The sequence below is a fragment of the Rhinoderma darwinii genome, chromosome 2 (genome assembly GCF_050947455.1).
Source record: "Rhinoderma darwinii isolate aRhiDar2 chromosome 2, aRhiDar2.hap1, whole genome shotgun sequence".
Taxonomy (NCBI): Eukaryota; Metazoa; Chordata; class Amphibia; order Anura; family Rhinodermatidae; genus Rhinoderma; species Rhinoderma darwinii.
In genome coordinates, this window is record NC_134688.1 from 76,969,476 (window position 1) to 76,986,785 (window position 17,310).

Genomic DNA, 17,310 nt, shown 5'->3' on the forward strand with positions numbered 1-17,310 from the left:
CCAATTTCAATTCTCATGTCCCTTTATCTGGTAATAACTTGAGAATGCTTTTACCTATCCAACTGATTCTGAGATTGTTTTTGCGTGACATATTGGTCGATAAATTAAAATTTAAAGTACAAACAGTGTGCAAAAATTAGCATTTTTCTAAATTTAAATGTATCTGCTTGTAAGACCGTAACTATTTTGTGGTATTACTATTTCATATATCCCATGTGTGCATGGTTTTGTTTTTTTAACATTTATTTTTCCAGGATGTTACAAGGCTTCAAACTTTAGCAGCAATTTGTTATATTTTCAAGAAAATTTCAAAAGGCTTTTTTTTGTTTTTTTTTTTCTTCCAGGTTCAGTTCTGAAGTTATATATATATATATATATATAGGCCCTCAAAGTCCCCATAAAGGACCCATTTTTGAAACCCGCACTCCTCAAAGTATCAAACAGCATTCCGAAAGTATTCTAACCCTTTACTCTGCTTTAATTCCTGATAAACACTTAGAGGTGAAATTTACAATCTTCATTAATTTTTTTTTTTTAATTCATTTGTATGATTTATTTACTTATTTTTTTCATTTTTTCTGTAACACCGAAGGTTTTACCCGAGAAATGCAACTCAATATTTATTGTCCAGATTCTGCAGTTTTTAGAAACCTCCCACGTGGCCCTTGTATGCTACTGGACTGAAACACAGGTCTCAGAAGCAAAGGAGCACCGAGTGGATTTTGGGGTCTTCTGATTATTATATTTTAGGCACCATGTCAGGTTTGAAGAGGTTTTGTGGTGCCAAAACATTAAAAAGAACAAAAGTGACCATTTTTGTTTTTTTCTTTATCAAAGATTTTTATTTTTGAAAATATAAAAAAACATAACAGCATACACATTGTTTCATAAATTTGCAAAATTCGCATGCAATGCAATATAACTTCAATATTGCATAAAATATACAGATACATAGAAACAGCAGTAGGAGGTAGCCTCCTAATCAGTAAGCAGAAGCTAAATAAGAATGCAATGAGAATAACAGTATCATAAGTGCAGCAGGAGTAGTGCATTATTTAGGGAAACCAGTCCCCACAGTTGGATAAGAATTGTCGCATATAAGTGCACATTATACTTTAGACTAACACAGACACAAGACAACAAGGGGAAACACATACGGACATAGCACGCAAAAAGTAGGATTATATAGGTGCTCAAAAGAGGCCATCCAGCCAGAGAGGTAGATCATTACCACCCCGGAATCCAGACCACACTGCCCAAGTGCCGACAAAGAGCGCAGATTTACCCTGATCAGCAGACATCAACTCCTCCATCCTCATAATTCCGTTCACCTCCGTTACCCATTCCTTCAAAGAAGGTACAATGCTGGACTTCCAATGACGAGGGATCACTGTTCTTGCTGCGGTCAAAAAAATGCCGAAAGACACCCTTTTTGAGGTGTGTGAGTGATCCAGGATCCATGGAAAGTAAGCCAATGGAGGCCAAAGTCTGGACCTCAGTATGAAAAAGTTTGTTACCAAGATCAAAAATTTTTCCCCAAAGGGGACGAAGCTGGGGACAGTCCCACCAAATGTGCAGCATGGTTCCAGGAGCCTCCCCACACCTCCAGCACGCATCAGATACATTAGTGAATATCCTATGCAGCAAAGAAGAATCGCATGGGTACGCTTCGTTTCTCTGATCACTGTATATGTGTGTGTGTGGCATCATTTTTTAATCTTGTAATGTAATAATATTTTCGTGATTTTAACATATGTTCCTTTTTCTTCCTAGTTTATCAGACATAGACATGTATGAAACAACATTCGACATTCAGTGATGCATCAATCTTGCAATGAAAGACATTATATTAAAATGATGTGTTATATCAATTTGTATATATAAAGCAAGCTTCCTTAATTATATGTTTGCTAATCCTTATAGTAGTTTATATATGGCAGCGTAAAATAATGAAATGTACAGATTTTTAATGAATAATAATTTTTAAATTCAATGAATGTTTGCACTATTGCACTTTAGTCATTAAAATATACTTTAATGTATTCTTAATGTTGGCACTAATTTGTTTTATATACACTTTTTTTAACATAATTTCTATATATTTTTTCACTTGACTATGTGCATATGACCTATGTACATATATATACATTGTATAATAATAATTGTCTATCACCATATATGTATTTATTATTATTCTTATAATCACTTTGCACATGATATATTATGTGTTTCTTGTATGTGTAGGAATGGCACGTGTATATGCATGTATATATTTTTTCTTGGAATATACAATACTTATTTATTTATTTTTTTCACCATGTTACACTAAATATAAAATATATGTATATATATTCTTTATGCACAGCACACTTTGTGGGAATATGGTTTAGTCCATGTTTATTCATTATTATATTTTTTGTGTTCCATATATAAAAACTATTATGTAACGTAAAGCAATGTGTTTTAATGTAATCTATTGTACATTCCCTTTAACATTCTGTGTTGTATATCAAAAGAATCTTCTCTTGTGTTAAACATATTTACATATTTTCATAGATCGTTATGGTAAGGGATATACTTACAAATATTGCATGTGCAATTTTCATTAAACGATGTGTAATAATTCTTCTCCATATGTACAAATCGTATTTGGTTGATTCATCATTAACATACCTCAATCAAGTGCGCATGCGTGGGCGTCCCTAGCAACTCACTAGGAGTCGGCATCTTGAAGTGCACGTGATGAAGGGCGCCGCTGTGATATCATCACGCGGCGCACTCATCGCGTATCACATGATGCCCACACCATGTGAGGTTTGTCTACCGACAAACGCGGACAGGACGCCAACAGCTGATTGAGGTAGATATATGGTGTAATACTTTCACCTGGCCAATCGGTCTCTGATTGGTCTCTATGTTAGATAAATAGGAGGGATATACTTGTAGGTGCCACCCCCAGATGAAGGCGGAAGCCGAAACGCGTTGGGGCCGGTCGCCATTCTCTGAATCTCAGCCACATGGGTTAGTACTCTGTTATTCATCGCTCGCTGTTCTTGTTGCTCTATATATATATATTAATTACCCTGAGTATTTACTAATGTATGAGCTCTATTTCGGATGTAATATTCCTCATTGGTCTTGTTACAACTTTAACTCCAATGTATGGTACTAACATCCTTCCTATCCATTCCTAAACAGTAGAACACCTCATTTCGTAGCCAGTATATCTTACCATATTCACACCATGCTATATGCATTTTCGTCTTGAGGTGTAATCCATTAAGTTCATAACAATGACTTCTTTTGGTGAATAATTGACTCTTGTTTGGCAGCCATGCTTTTATTTGTGATTCATTTTTAGAAACTTATATTTACTACCTGTATAATTTTGTTGTGTAATAAAAAGATTATATATTTATACATTCTGACTTATAGACTCCATGATCCTTTCTTTGCTTGGTTAAATATAAGTGCACATTATACTTTAGACTAACAGACACAAGACAACAAGGGGAAACACATACGGACATAGCACGCAAAAAGTAGGATTATATAGGTGTTCAAAAGAGGCCATCCAGCCAGAGAGGTAGATCATTACCACCCCGGAATCCAGACCACACTGCCCAAGTGCCGACAAAGAGCTCAGATTTACCCTGATCAGCAGACAGCAACTCCTCCATCCTCATAATTCCGTTCACCTCCGTTACCCATTCCTTCAAAGAAGGTACAATGCTGGACTTCCAATGACTAGGGATCACTGTTCTTGCTGTGGTCAAAAAATGCTGAAAGACACCCTTTTTGAGGTGTGGGAGTGATCCAGGAACCATGGAAAGTAAGCCAATTGAGGCCAAAGTCTGGACCTCCAGTATGAAAAAGTTTGTTACCAAGATCAAAAATTTTTCCCCAAAAGGGACGAAGCTGGGGACAGTCCCACCAAATGTGCAGCATGGTTCCAGGAGCCTCCCCCACACCTCCAGCATGCATCAGATACATTAGGGAATATCCTATGCAGCAAAGAAGGACAGCGGGACCATCTGGTGAGAATCTTAATTTTTTTCCTGGATGAAGCACAAGGTCGGTAAATTATGCGCCAGGAAGAAAGATGTGCCCCACAGAGTGTCGAGTCCCCAGTTCCTCATCCCATGCGGTAGTGAATGTCAGCTGAGAGTAATCATATTTAGGTAGAAGGATCCCGTGTAAATAGGACAACACATGAGAGGGGGCAGCAGTCAACAACAAATAGTGCTCCAGAGGAGTCTTATCCTGCAGCAATACAAGATGGTCGCCCATGGAAGAAAGATAGGAGCGCAACTGAAAATAGGACCACCAAACTGAACGTCTCCCCGGGCAGGCCTCAGAGACAACAGTCTGTGACAAAATTGCACCTTCAGGTGTAAGGGTATGTGCACACACACTAATTACGTCCGTAATTGACGGACTTATTTTGGCCGCAAGTACCGGACCGAACACCGTGCAGGGAGCCGGGCTCCTAGCATCATACTTATGTACGATGCTAGGAGTCCCTGCCTCTCTGCAGGACAACTGTCCCGTACTTTAATCGTGTTTTCAGTACGGGACAGTAGTTCCACGGAGAGGCAGGGACTCCTAGCATCGTGCATAAGTATGATGCTAGGAGCCCGGCTCCCTGCACGGAGTTCGGTCCACTACTTGCGGCCGAAATACGTCCGTCAATTACGGACGTAATTAGTGTGTGTGCACATACCCTAAGAGTCTTAGCCAAGAAACCACCGTCCTGTCTCTCCCAACAGAGGAATGTGTCCACACCCACCGCCGGAGGAAAGGAAGGAAGGGTCATCAAAAAGAGGAGTTAGAGGACTTGGACGGTGAACAAGGTCCACCGCAGCAATGATCCGCTCCCAGACTACAAGAAACTGACGTGTGAGGGAAGGCAGAGAAGATGAAGGTCGCTGGAGAGCAGACAACCAAGGCAGAGACGACAGTGCTAGGGGAGACATAGCCTTCTCAATGCGCACCCATTGCTTACCCGCACCTGAGCGGAACCAGTCTACCAATCGCATGAGGACCGCAGCTTGGTGGTAGCGTTTAAAATCCGGCAAGCCTGCCCCCCCCCCTCCACTTTCGGCCGACTAAGGACAGCAAAACTAACACGAGGCTTAGAGGAGGCCCAAACAAATTTAGTTATGGCCCTATGTAAGGGATTATGGGATTGGCAGTATGATGTTAAATGAAGGGTCTTGTTAGTGTTGTCCCGCGCGTCTCTACCACGTACAAACCCCACCTGGTCATCTGTGACCAGGTCAGGTAAGAAAGGCGAGAGTCGAGAGGCAAGCAACGTTGCGAAAATCTTAACGTCTACATTTATCAATGATATTGGTCGGAAATTTGCGCACGACGTCGGATCCTTGCCCGGTTTTGGTAAAAGGGTAATATGGGCCTCAAGGGACTGAGGTGCAAAGGGACACGAAGACACGGAATTAAAAACTTTAGTCAAGAATGGAGCCAATTGATCCTTAAATGTCTTGTAGAATTTATTATTAAACCCATCGGGTCCCGGACTTTTGCCCAAGGGAGTCTCCAATAGCACGCTCCACTTCCGTTTCCAAAAAATCTTCCTCAAGTCCCAAGGCCTCCCCGTCCCCCAGTGACGGCAACGCAGTGTCATGCACATAACGGTCTATTTTATCCCGCAACGCATCCGCCTGCATATCCTGAAAATGGCCTTTAAGATTATATAATGCCGAGTAATACTGTCTGAAGCAATCAGTGATGCCCACCGGATCATGAACCTCACCGCCCGAGGGAGAAGTAATTTTAGGGATATACGACGCCTGGGTGCGAGGATGTAGTATCCGTGCCAGAGACCTACCACATTTGTCTGCAAATTCGTACGAATGTTTTCGCATCCGGACCCTGAATCGAGCGTGTGACTGGTCTATCAGAGCACAAAACGAAAAGATTCCACAGCACTAGACTGCAAGTGGGTGCACGCCTCAATTAGACCTGGTCTAATTTTCTGCTTGAAAAAAGTCCAGTTGGACTGAAACGTCGCATGGGTGAATAAATAGCTCTTGCTCTTTTTGCAAGTGCTGCCTCTGTCCATTTTTTGTCTGGTCTATCAGAGAACGCAAGGATTCTCTCGCTGTAGTAAGTTCCGCAAATATCTGTGAGGACAGAACACGCTTATGACGGGATTCAAGGTCCCGTATCTGAGTAAAGAGCCGCGCAATAGCTACCCCTTTTTCCCACTTCAAGCGTGCCCCATGTTGGATCAGAACTCCCCTAACTACACACTTCAGCGCCTCCCACTCTAATGGTGTGGTGTCATGTGTATGCACCTCAAAAAAGCCGGTTAGCGAGTCCTTAAGGGCTGACACACACACTAAATTATCGTTACGTTTCCAAGATTGGAAATTGGGTACCGAGCTAGGAAACGTGAGTGTCAGAAATACGGGGGCATGATCCGACCAAACCATAGGGCCCACCTCAGAGGTAGGATGCCAGGTAAGCAAATGGTGGCTAATAAGAAAGGCGTCCAGCCGACTGTACATATTATGTAGCGGGGAGAAGTAAGTATATTCTCTTACCTGAGGATGCAGAATCCTCCACACGTCAATCAATTGCATGGAATGCATCACCGTTTTCAAGGTTCCCAAGTGGGACTTCGGAACAGCAGACCTGCCCGAGAAGGTGTCAAGTCTGGAATCGAACGTCAGGTTAAAATCACCGCCCACAATCAAGACTCCCTCCGTGAACTCCTCCAATTTCCGCAAATACGCGCAGCACACCCGAGCCTGATCCTGATTGGGGAGGTACACATTAGCCAAGGTGAACAGCTTATTCCGAATGGACAGTTTAAGAAACACATACCGACTACCCGGGTCAACCAGGACGTCTACCAGTTTATGTGAGAGTGACTTGTGAATACATATACTAGCGCCCTTGGACTTGGATTCCGGGTTGGCACTGTGGAACCAGACTGGATAATAACGATTTGTAAACTGTGGAGTGTGGCCCACCTGAAAATGAGTCTCCTGTAAAAACAGGATATTTACACGCTCTTTGTGCATGTTGTACAATATCTGCGAGCGTTTTTCCGGGACATTAAGCCCTCTAGCATTAAAGGTACAGACTTTCAACTGTGCCATCTCCAACGCACGTAGGACTAGCAAGTCAAGAAATGTGCTACAACAATGAAGAGAAGGACAAGACAGACAAGGAAGGGAGACACGACAACAAGGACAAACAAGCGGGTGAAACAAGCACCCACTCCTTGATCTAATCAAGGAGAAACAATCCAATATACACCGGATATAACCAGTGAGTCCCTAAGAGGAGAAGTGTCAGGACAAGGTCTAGCCAGCGCCCCGCACCCCCCAACCCAGCAAATTTTATATAGCAAATAACGATATAACAGAAAAGAAAGGAAAACCAAGGCACTTAGTATGATACCCAAAAATAATTAAAGAGTATACATTGTTAGTAGGGACCTAAAGAAACCCCAGCAGAGAACACCCCTTAATACATTCATTGTCAGCATAAATGTACATACAGGTTAGCAATAAAAGAAAATAATAAAAATAAACATTCACAATTGTGGCGTATTAACAGCAATCAACCAACATCAGTAGCCACCAGGTCTCCAACAGCAATTACCTAGAACATAATGCAGACCCACACAGCCATGTCCACATGAACCTCCGAATATAATTGCCTCAGCTGATAAACACAATAACCATTGCAATTAAGCTCTGACAGCAGGCTGCAATTTGGAGACATTAAAAGGGCATCACATCGGCTCCGCAGGACGACCATCGTGATGCCTCATAGGAGAAGCAGGAGAACGACCTCGCCTGCGTGATCGTGGACGCGGCGGCGGGATGGGAACATAAGGCCAATCAGGGAGAGAAACTCTAGGCAAACGGAGAGCAGCGCAGAAATCCGGAACATCCCCCGGGTCACGAACACTCAGCAGTGCCCCGTCCCTGCGAACCTGCAACTGAAAGGGGTGACCCCAGGAATAGGAGATCTCATGTTCTCTCAAGACATCCAGCAAAGGACGTAGCACTCTGCGCTTGTCCAGAGTCATCCTGGACAAATCAGATAGCAGCTGGATCTTGACTCCCTGTAATAAAACCTCGCCTTTATCTCGGGCCTTCCACATGATATGCTCCTTAAGAGAAAATAAATGGACACGGCATAGCACATCTCTAGGCCTATCAGGATCCGGGTTACGCAGGCCTAGAGTCCTGTGAGCTCTATCCAGCTCCAGAGGATCATCAGCAGGGCGCCCTAATAATGTATTAAACAGAGACTGTAAAGCAGGGATGAGTTGACCCGGAGAGATATCCTCAGGGATGCCCCGAAGCCGAATATTGTTACGGCGATTCCGATTCTCGTGATCCTCAGCAAGGTTAAATAATGCGTGAATCTGATGAGAGTGTTGATCCAATCGGTCGGCATGTGAAACTTGTTGCTGTGTAATAACGGAAACATCGCTTTCCAACCGCTGTACTTGATCGGACAATTGAGATAGATTGGTGGTAAGAGATTGTATCTCTGATTTATACGTCGTCTCAAGACGGTTTACATAACGCTCTATGTCCTGTTTAGTGGGCAATGCTGATAACTGTTGTCTCAAGCCCTGTAAATCATCCCCTAGGACAGCAGAACCCCCTATGTGAGAGGAGGGATGAACAGCCAAATCTCTGGGAGAGGTAGAAGGCAGCAATGCAGGCCCCAGCACATGAGGGGAAGATAAGGGAGAAACCCGGTCGCCATGACAGGCACCACGTGGCGAGCAGTCCTGCGCAGGCAGCACCATCACAGCCCCAGAAGAGCTCGGCGCCATCCCATTCAGCAGGGAGAGAAAGTGCCCCTGAGAACCCGAGATCGAGGGGAAGGTACAAGCGGTACCTGATGCAGCAGCGCTGGCCGCAGATGACAGCCCCTCTGGAAGCAAAGTCCCGGCGCCATCTCGTTTCCCCTCCAGCGGCGCCATCTTAGATGATGGTCCAGCAGCAGCGTCGGTCAGGAATCGCTGGATGGAGCCGGCTGAAGACATCTGCCGTGTACAGTAAGGAGTCCCCGTGGAGGCCTTGGATTTCCTGACCATCATGTTGATAAAATGTTGCGTATTAATGTGCTTATGATCGGGTTAGGGAAGTGCAGGAACGGAGCTCTCAAGCAGCACGTCTGGTCAGTGCCATGTCCAAGCCACGCCCCCAGTGACCCCATTTTGGAAGCTACACCCCTCAAGGAATTTATCTAGGGGTATAGGTTGCATTTTGACACCAGACTAGTTCAAATAGATTTAGCAAAAAAAAACAACTGGTATATTTATCTGGGGATATAGTTCGCATTTTGACACCAGTGGTGTAGCTTCCGAAATGGGGTCACCTTTTGTTCTTTTTACTGTTTTGGCAGCACAAGACTTCTTCAAACCGGACATGGTGCCTAAAATATAATCTAATCAGAAGACTCCAAAATCCACTCTGTGCTCCTTCTTGCTTCTGAGCTCTGCTGTGGGTCCAAACAGTTAGCACATATGGCGTATTGCTGTAGTCTGGAGAAATTCATTTACAAATGTTGGGGTGCTTTTTCTCCTTTATTGCTTGTAAAAATGTATGTTTTTTTTCAGAAAAAAAAATTTTCATCTTCAGACTAATTCAAATAGATTTAGCAAAAAAACCGAAGATGAACATTTTTTTTCTGAGGAAAACATACATTTTTACAAGCAATAAAGGAGAAAAAAGCACCCCAACATTTGTAAAGGTGTTTCTCCAGACTATTACCACATATGGCGTATTGCCATAAACTGCTGTATGGACCCACAGCGGGGCTCCAAAGGGAAGGAGCGCTATTTGGCTTTCGGAGCTCAAGTTTAGCTGAAATGGTTTTCTGGTGTCATTGCATTTGCAAAGCACCTGACGAACCACATGAGTGGACCCCCCCCCCCCCCCCCCCCAAAAGTGAACCCGATTTAGGAAACTACACCACTTAAGGAATCCATCTAGGATTCTAGTGAGCATTTAGACCCCACAGGTCTTTTGCAGACTTAGGCCTCATTTACACGAGCGTATTATACGCGCGTGCGACGCGCGTGCTTTTCACGCGTGTCGTACGCACCTATAATAGTCTATGGGGCTGTTTAGACGATGCGTGAATTTTGCGCTGCGTGAGTGCGTTGCGTAAAACTCACGACATGTTCTATATTCTTGCGTTTTTCACGCAACACGCACCCATTGACTTCAATGGGTGCGTGAAAACAACGCATGCCACACTGACGGTCCTGCGTTGCATGCGCGAAAATCACGCAAGAGCTGTCAAAAGGATGAATGTAAACAGAAAAGCACCACGTGCTTTTCTGGTTACAAACATCCAAACGGAGTGTCAAATTAGAGATGAGCGCACCGAACTTCACCGGGTTCGGCCGAACTCGTTTTAACCGAACCCGGCAAAAAATGTTCGGGTACGCGACGTCAGGAGACAGTCACTGCCCACGGTGCTCAAAGACTTAAACTGTTTCAGCACCATGGACAGTGACTTTCGATCACAATATACATATACGTGTAAAAAAAAACAGAAGTTCTGACTTACCGATAAGTCCCGGCTCCTTCCTCCAGTCCGACCTCCCGGGATGACAATTCAGGCCAAGTGACAGCTGCAGCCAATCACAGGCCAAGCACAGGCTGCAGCCAATCACAGGCTGCAGCGGTCTTATGGCCTGCCGCGTCATCCTGGGAGGTGGGGCCGGATGACAAGAGAGGGACGCGTCACCAAGGCAACGGCCGGGAGACCGGACTGGAGGAAGCAGGCAGTTCATGGTAAGTGTGAACGTCTTTTTTTATTCACAGGTTGCTGTATATTGTGTTCGGTATTCACTGTCGAGGGTGCTGAAAGAGTTACTGCCGATCAGTTAGCTCTTTCAGCACCTTGGACAGTGACGGGCGTCGACTACCTCATCTCTATGATGGCGGCTGCGCGAAAATCACGCAGCCGCGCATCATACACGGATGACACACGGAGCTGTCAATTGCCTTTTGCGCACGCAAAACGCAGCGTTTTTTTGCGCGCGCAAAACGCACACGCTCGTGTAAATGAGGCCTTAGGCTGTGAAAATGAATATCAACATTATTTCTACTAAAAGGAAAAAGCACCCCAACATTTGTAAAGCAATTTCTCCCGAGTACGGCTATACCCCACATGTGGTCATAAATGTTTTGTGTTTTTCTTAAATAGAAATGAATTAACCCTTTCCGGACTGATCCATTTCTTTCCCTCCCCGCTTTCCAAGAGCCATAACTTTTTTTTTTTCTTCCATCAATAGAGTGGTGTGAGGGATTATTTCTTGCGGGAGGAGTTGTAGTTTCTATTGACATCATTTTAAAGTACCATGTAATGTACTGGGAAACTGAAAAAAATAATTCTTTGCAGGCAGAAATTGGAAAAAACGGATTCCTCGATTGGTTTTTGGGGTTTGTTCTTTAATGCTTTCACCGTGCAATAAAAATGACCACTTTAAAAAAAAAAATCTGCGACTCCATTCAATTACGGTGATACCAAATTTATATTGTGTGGTTTTCTTGTTTTGTTTTTTTTTCCCTTTACTACTTTTACAAAGTAAAAACTTTGTTAAAAAAAATAAAAATGTTTCACCACATTGCAAGAGGCATAACTTTTTTTTATTTTTTGGTCGAGTGAGAGGTGAGGGCTTATTTTTTGCGGGACGAGCTGTTTTTTTATTTATATTTTATTTTTTTTGGTAAACTTTTTGAGAACTTTTTATTTTATTTTATTTTTTAAATTCTTTATTGCAAGTTCAATAATGGTGTATTGTAATAGTTTAGAGTTTTACAGACTCGTTTTAGCGAAAAATGGGAAGTTTTGTATTTTTGGGACTTTATATATAAACTTTTTTTTTACACTTTATTAGTCCCCCTATGGGCCTTGAACCAGCGATCATTAGATCGCTGCTACAATACACTGCAATACTAATGTATTGCAGTTTATTGTAATTTTTACAGGCTCCTGTAACAGCACAATCGCTGTTCCTATCCATTAGTCCCGGGTGTCAGCTGTAATACACAGCTGACACCCGCAGCGTATGGCACAGGCTTGGCGCATGACCCCGCTTCATATGTCACCCCAAGCACCACAACATGCTATTAAAGAGGCTCTGTCACCAGATTTTGCAACCCCTATCTGCTATTGCAGCAGGTAGGCGCTGCAATGTAGATTACAGTAACGTTTTTATTTTTAAAAAACGAGCATTTTTGGCCAAGTTATGACCATTTTTGTAGTTATGCAAATGAGGCTTGCAAAAGTCCAAGTGGGTGTGTTTAAAAGTAAAAGTCCAAGTGGGCGTGTATTATGTGCGTACATCGGGGCGTTTTTAATACTTTTACTAGCTGGGCGTTCTGATGAGAAGTATCATCCACTTCTCTTCAGAACGCCCAGCTTCTGGCAGTGCAGATCTGTGACGTCACTCACAGGTCCTGCATCGTGTCGGCCACATCGGCACCAGAGGCTACAGTTGATTCTGCAGCAGCATCAGCGTTTGCAGGTAAGTAGCTACATCGACTTACCTGCTAACGCCGATGCTGCTGCAGAATCAACTGAAGCCTCTGGTGCCGATGCAGGACCTGTGAGTGACGTCACAGATCTGCACTGCCGGAAGCTGGGCGTTCTGAAGAGAAGTGGATGATACTTCTCTTCAGAGCGCCCAGCTAGTAAAAGTATTAAAAACGCCCCGATGTACGCACATAATACACGCAACCACTTGGACTTTTACTTTTAAACACACCCACTTGGACTTTTGCAAGCCTCATTTGCATAACTACAAAAATGGTCATAACTTGGCCAAAAATGCTTGTTTTTTAAAAATAAAAACGTTACTGTAATCTACATTGCAGCGCCTATCTGCTGCAATAGCAGATAGGGGTTGCAAAATCTGGTGACAGAGCCTCTAAGTCGTGGTGCACAAAGGGGTTAATGTGCAGCAGATGGTGCAGAGTGAAAATTTAAATTTTTCACTGAAGTGCCATTTTAGTGCACAATATGTTGCACCCAGTTTGTGCCACTGAAGACGAATACCTCCTAAATATTAATCTGGTTCTCCCAGGTATGGCGATGCCATATATGTGGGCGTAAACTGCTGTTTGGGCACGCTGTAGGGCTCAGAAGTGAGGGAGCTCCGTTTGGCTTTTGGAGTGCAGAATTGGCTTGGTGGTTCTGTTTGGAGTTTTACTGGTATTTCTGTTTATAATGTGGGGGCATATGTATGCTGTGTGGAGTACATCAGGGTGTACTCTGCACAGCTTGCATATATCAGGGCATAATAAGAGGGTATAATCATGCAGTAAATACATAATTTATAGATGTGGCTAGTGTCTCACTGATAAGCAGTGCCTAATCTTATCCACTTTTGGATCACTCTGCACATTTTGCGTCGCCATGTTCTGAGAGCCAGAACTTTTTAAAATAAAAATTCTTCAACGGAGCTGTGTGCTTATTTGTTGCGGGACGGTCTGTCGTTTTCATTGGTACCATTTTGGGATACATGAGATTTTTGATCACTTTTTTTTATTTTTTTTTTCTTCCATTTTTTTTGCAAACTAGGTGACCAAAAACCATAAATTCTGACCATGGTTTTTTTTTCCGTTTTTTTTTACAGCGTTCACCCTGGGCTATAAATGACCATTTTACTTTATTCTGCAGGTTGATACGATTACGGCGATACCATATGTATATAGTTTTTATGTTTTGCTGTGTTTGTGCAATAAAATCACTTTATAAAATTATAATTTATTATTTTTGTCCCCATATTCTGAGAGACTTAACTTATTTTTTTATATTTCAGTCAAAACAGCTGTGTAAGGACTTTTTTTTTACTGGATGGGTTATAGTTTTTATTGGTACTATTTTGGGGTACGCGTGACTTTTTTTAGCACTCTTTATTATATATATATATATTTTTTTTATATATTTTTTTTTGGGGAGGGGTGGTGACCAAAAAACTGATTCTGGCGTTTATTGTTTTTACGTATTTTTTTTGCGGTGTTCACTGCGCGGGAAAAAAAATAACAGTTTGGGTTGTTACAAACATGGCAAGACCAAATATGTTAACTTTTTTTAACGTGTCAATTTTTTTTCCTATAATAGACTTCTAGGAAAACTCTTTTCGTAACAACTGTTTTTGTAATTTTTTTATTTTTGTCGTCTCACTAGGGGGCTTTAAGACTTGCAGCTCTGATTGCTGCTAGAATACATTACACTACCTATATAGTGTAATGTATTCTGTCACTGTGACGTGGCTGTCACTCTGACAGAAAGCTTATTAGGACCAGCTTCAGGCTGGTCCTCTTAGGTTTCCATACATGGCAGCCTAGAGGCCATTGCCTGGCCCCCGGTTGCCATGGCAACCATCAGCAGCACCCACGATTTCATGTGGGGGCTGCCAATCTTCTCTAAACTCAAATGTGGGGATTGCAATCGACCTCCGCTTCTAAGGGGTTAATTGCCTAAATCAGCAGCGATGGGCCATTGATTGGCAACCGGGAATGCAGGGCAGACACACTGCACAGTAAACCACCGCTGGGGTGTAGTGCCGCACAGTGGTTAACTGTCAAAGTCCAGACGTAACTGCACGGCAAGCTGCGCAAGGGGTTGTACGAGATTAGGAAAGTCTGATTTTTGTTTTTTCGAGAAATGGGGCCACTTATATTAATGTGCTGTGTCTTGTATTACAGCCCAATTTTGCTGGATTCCTCTTAGCAGAGAGCATGGTGGGAGTTAGGCCTTATTCAGACGAACGGGAAATACGTCCGTGCAACGCGCGTGATTTTCATGCGTGTTGCACTGACCTATGAGTCTATGGGGCCGTGCAGACATGTGCGTGATTTTTACGCAACGTTGGTCCGTTGCAAAAAAGTCACGACATGTCCGGTCTTTTGGCGTTTTTCACGTATCACGAGACCATTGAAGTCAATGGGTGCGTGAAAACAACGCATGCCACACGGAAGCACTTCCGTACGCACAGCGTTTTTCACGCAAGACTTGTTAAGTCTATGTAAAGTGGGTTTTCACTTGTTGACCACATGTGCATAGTTGAAACCGACAACTGCTGCGATGCCTCGTGCGTGCGATGTGGAAAAGCTAATCTGCGCAAGGTAGCGGGTGTGTCACAGCATCATTGAGCTGGTGTATAATGTTTTGTGGTGTCTAAGGAATGGCAACATTTCGGACAAGTGCAGTTTTGAGTAATGTCACCTGGTGACCTGTGCTTATATTTTGTTCCTATGTGCAGTTGATGTCAAAACCCGCTGGAGGAGCTGTCGGGATCAATTCCGGTGGGAATTTGGCACCAGAGGGCGAAGTGGGGACGGCACCCCAAAGAAGCGCAAATACATCTATACACAGCAGCTGATGTTCCTCAAGGACATTATGGAGATGCGCCCGTAAGTACTGACTGTACCTTGAAGAAATGTGTGTGGTGACTTGTAAATAATCCAAAACAGGTTGTTTGTTCCTTGGGGCAATGTAAGGAATAACGGAAAATGTTTCTGCCAGATGTAGTGACAATCTCGACACCGAAGAGGAGGCTGGGCATGAAGAGTCGCAGGCGGCCCAAGAACACCATCCCGTGCTGCCCTTAACCCCAGAGGCGACTGCACCACAACCAGTCACACAGGCGAGCAGCCAACAACAGCAGCCACGGGATGGAGCTAATCCACGTACGCCACCAGCCAGGCACAGCCACGTTGGTTCGGCAGGTGTCGACGTGGACTCCAGGGTACTGGAGTACCTGCGCCGCTGCTCCGAGGAGGACACCTGTGACGCCTTTTGCTGCAGCCTTGCGCCGCTACTCAGGCGAGTACCCGAGCACCGGATGGCGCGCATCCAAGGTTCCATCATTGGCCTAATAGATTCGGCCACACCTCCTAACAATCCACGCCAGTGCTTCCAGGCAATTGAGCATTGGCGTGGATTGCCTGAGGCATCGGTGCCCTACACTGCACCTGTCCCTTCCCAGCCTGGCACCCCCTTGCCACGGCAACAGTACCAGCACTCTATGCCGACCCGAATGTCACCAGGTCATGTGCCGGTGCGGGACCGGCCTTTACCACCGTACGACAGACCCCTGGAACCCTTTGCCCACGGCCCACCTGCAGGGTACCACACTGTGCATCAGCACCACTATGCTGTTGAGGAACATCCTCAGCAGGCCCATGGACAGCATAGTGGTGCTGAAATGGCCATCTATCACTCCCCATCCCGCCGATATTAGGAGTTGTAGCGATGTGTCAGCAGAATAGGAAGGGGTTGTTTTTTTTTTAGCAAAAGCTTGAAAAATTATGTGTATTGTGCATCATGTTGGTGCGTTTATGTGTTACTTTTTGGTGCTCTGTTCGATATAATGTTCATTTCACACATTACACAAAGTGTGTTTTGGTTTAGCAAGAAAATTGTGTGTTTGCCTACATCTATGTGGTGTAACAAAGGTTACAAAACAGGTCCTTTAGGTAACGTTGGAACATTCAGGCCAGGGCCCAACACAGTTGCATGCCATAATTGAGGTATTAGTGTATCTTTAGCGGTTTTGCTCAACTCCAAAAAGTATTCTCTGCCACCTTGAAGTGCTAGGATAAAGGCCAGGCGAATGAGATTTGTCTTTGTCGTTGTGAACATTGGATATGCCAATTGTGCTTCACATGTAATTACTTTTTGGCCAGGAAAACAATACGGCGAAATCACAAAAGATATAAGTTCGCAACCCACGTCAAGGGTCCTCATTAGAGATGAGCGAACCGGGACAACCGAACCCGGTTTCGGTCCGAACTTCCGGTAAAGTTCGGTTCGCAGCGAATCCGAACTTCACCGGGTTCGGCCGAACCCGTTTTGACCGAACCCGGTCAAAAACATTATACAAATCGGCAGCCACTTATCTCTATCAATCACTGATAGAGAAAAGAGGCTGCTGATTAAAAATAAAAAGCATTTCATACGTACCCGGTCGTTGTCTTGGTGACGAGTCCCTCTTCTTCCTCCAGTCCGACCTTTTCTGACGCTGCAGCCTGTGATTCGCTGCAGAGGCCTCTGCAGCCTGTGATTGGCTGCAGAGGCCGCGGCAGCCTGTGATTGGCTGCAGCGCTCCGCTCACATGGGCTGCATCGTCATCAAGGAATGTCGGGCCGGATGTCGAGAGGGACGCGTCACCAAGGCAACGGCCAGGAGACCGGACTGGAGGAAGCAGAAAGTTTTCGGTAAGTATGAACGTCTTTTTTTTTACAGGTGCTGTGATCGGTAGTCACTGTCCAGGGTACTGAAACA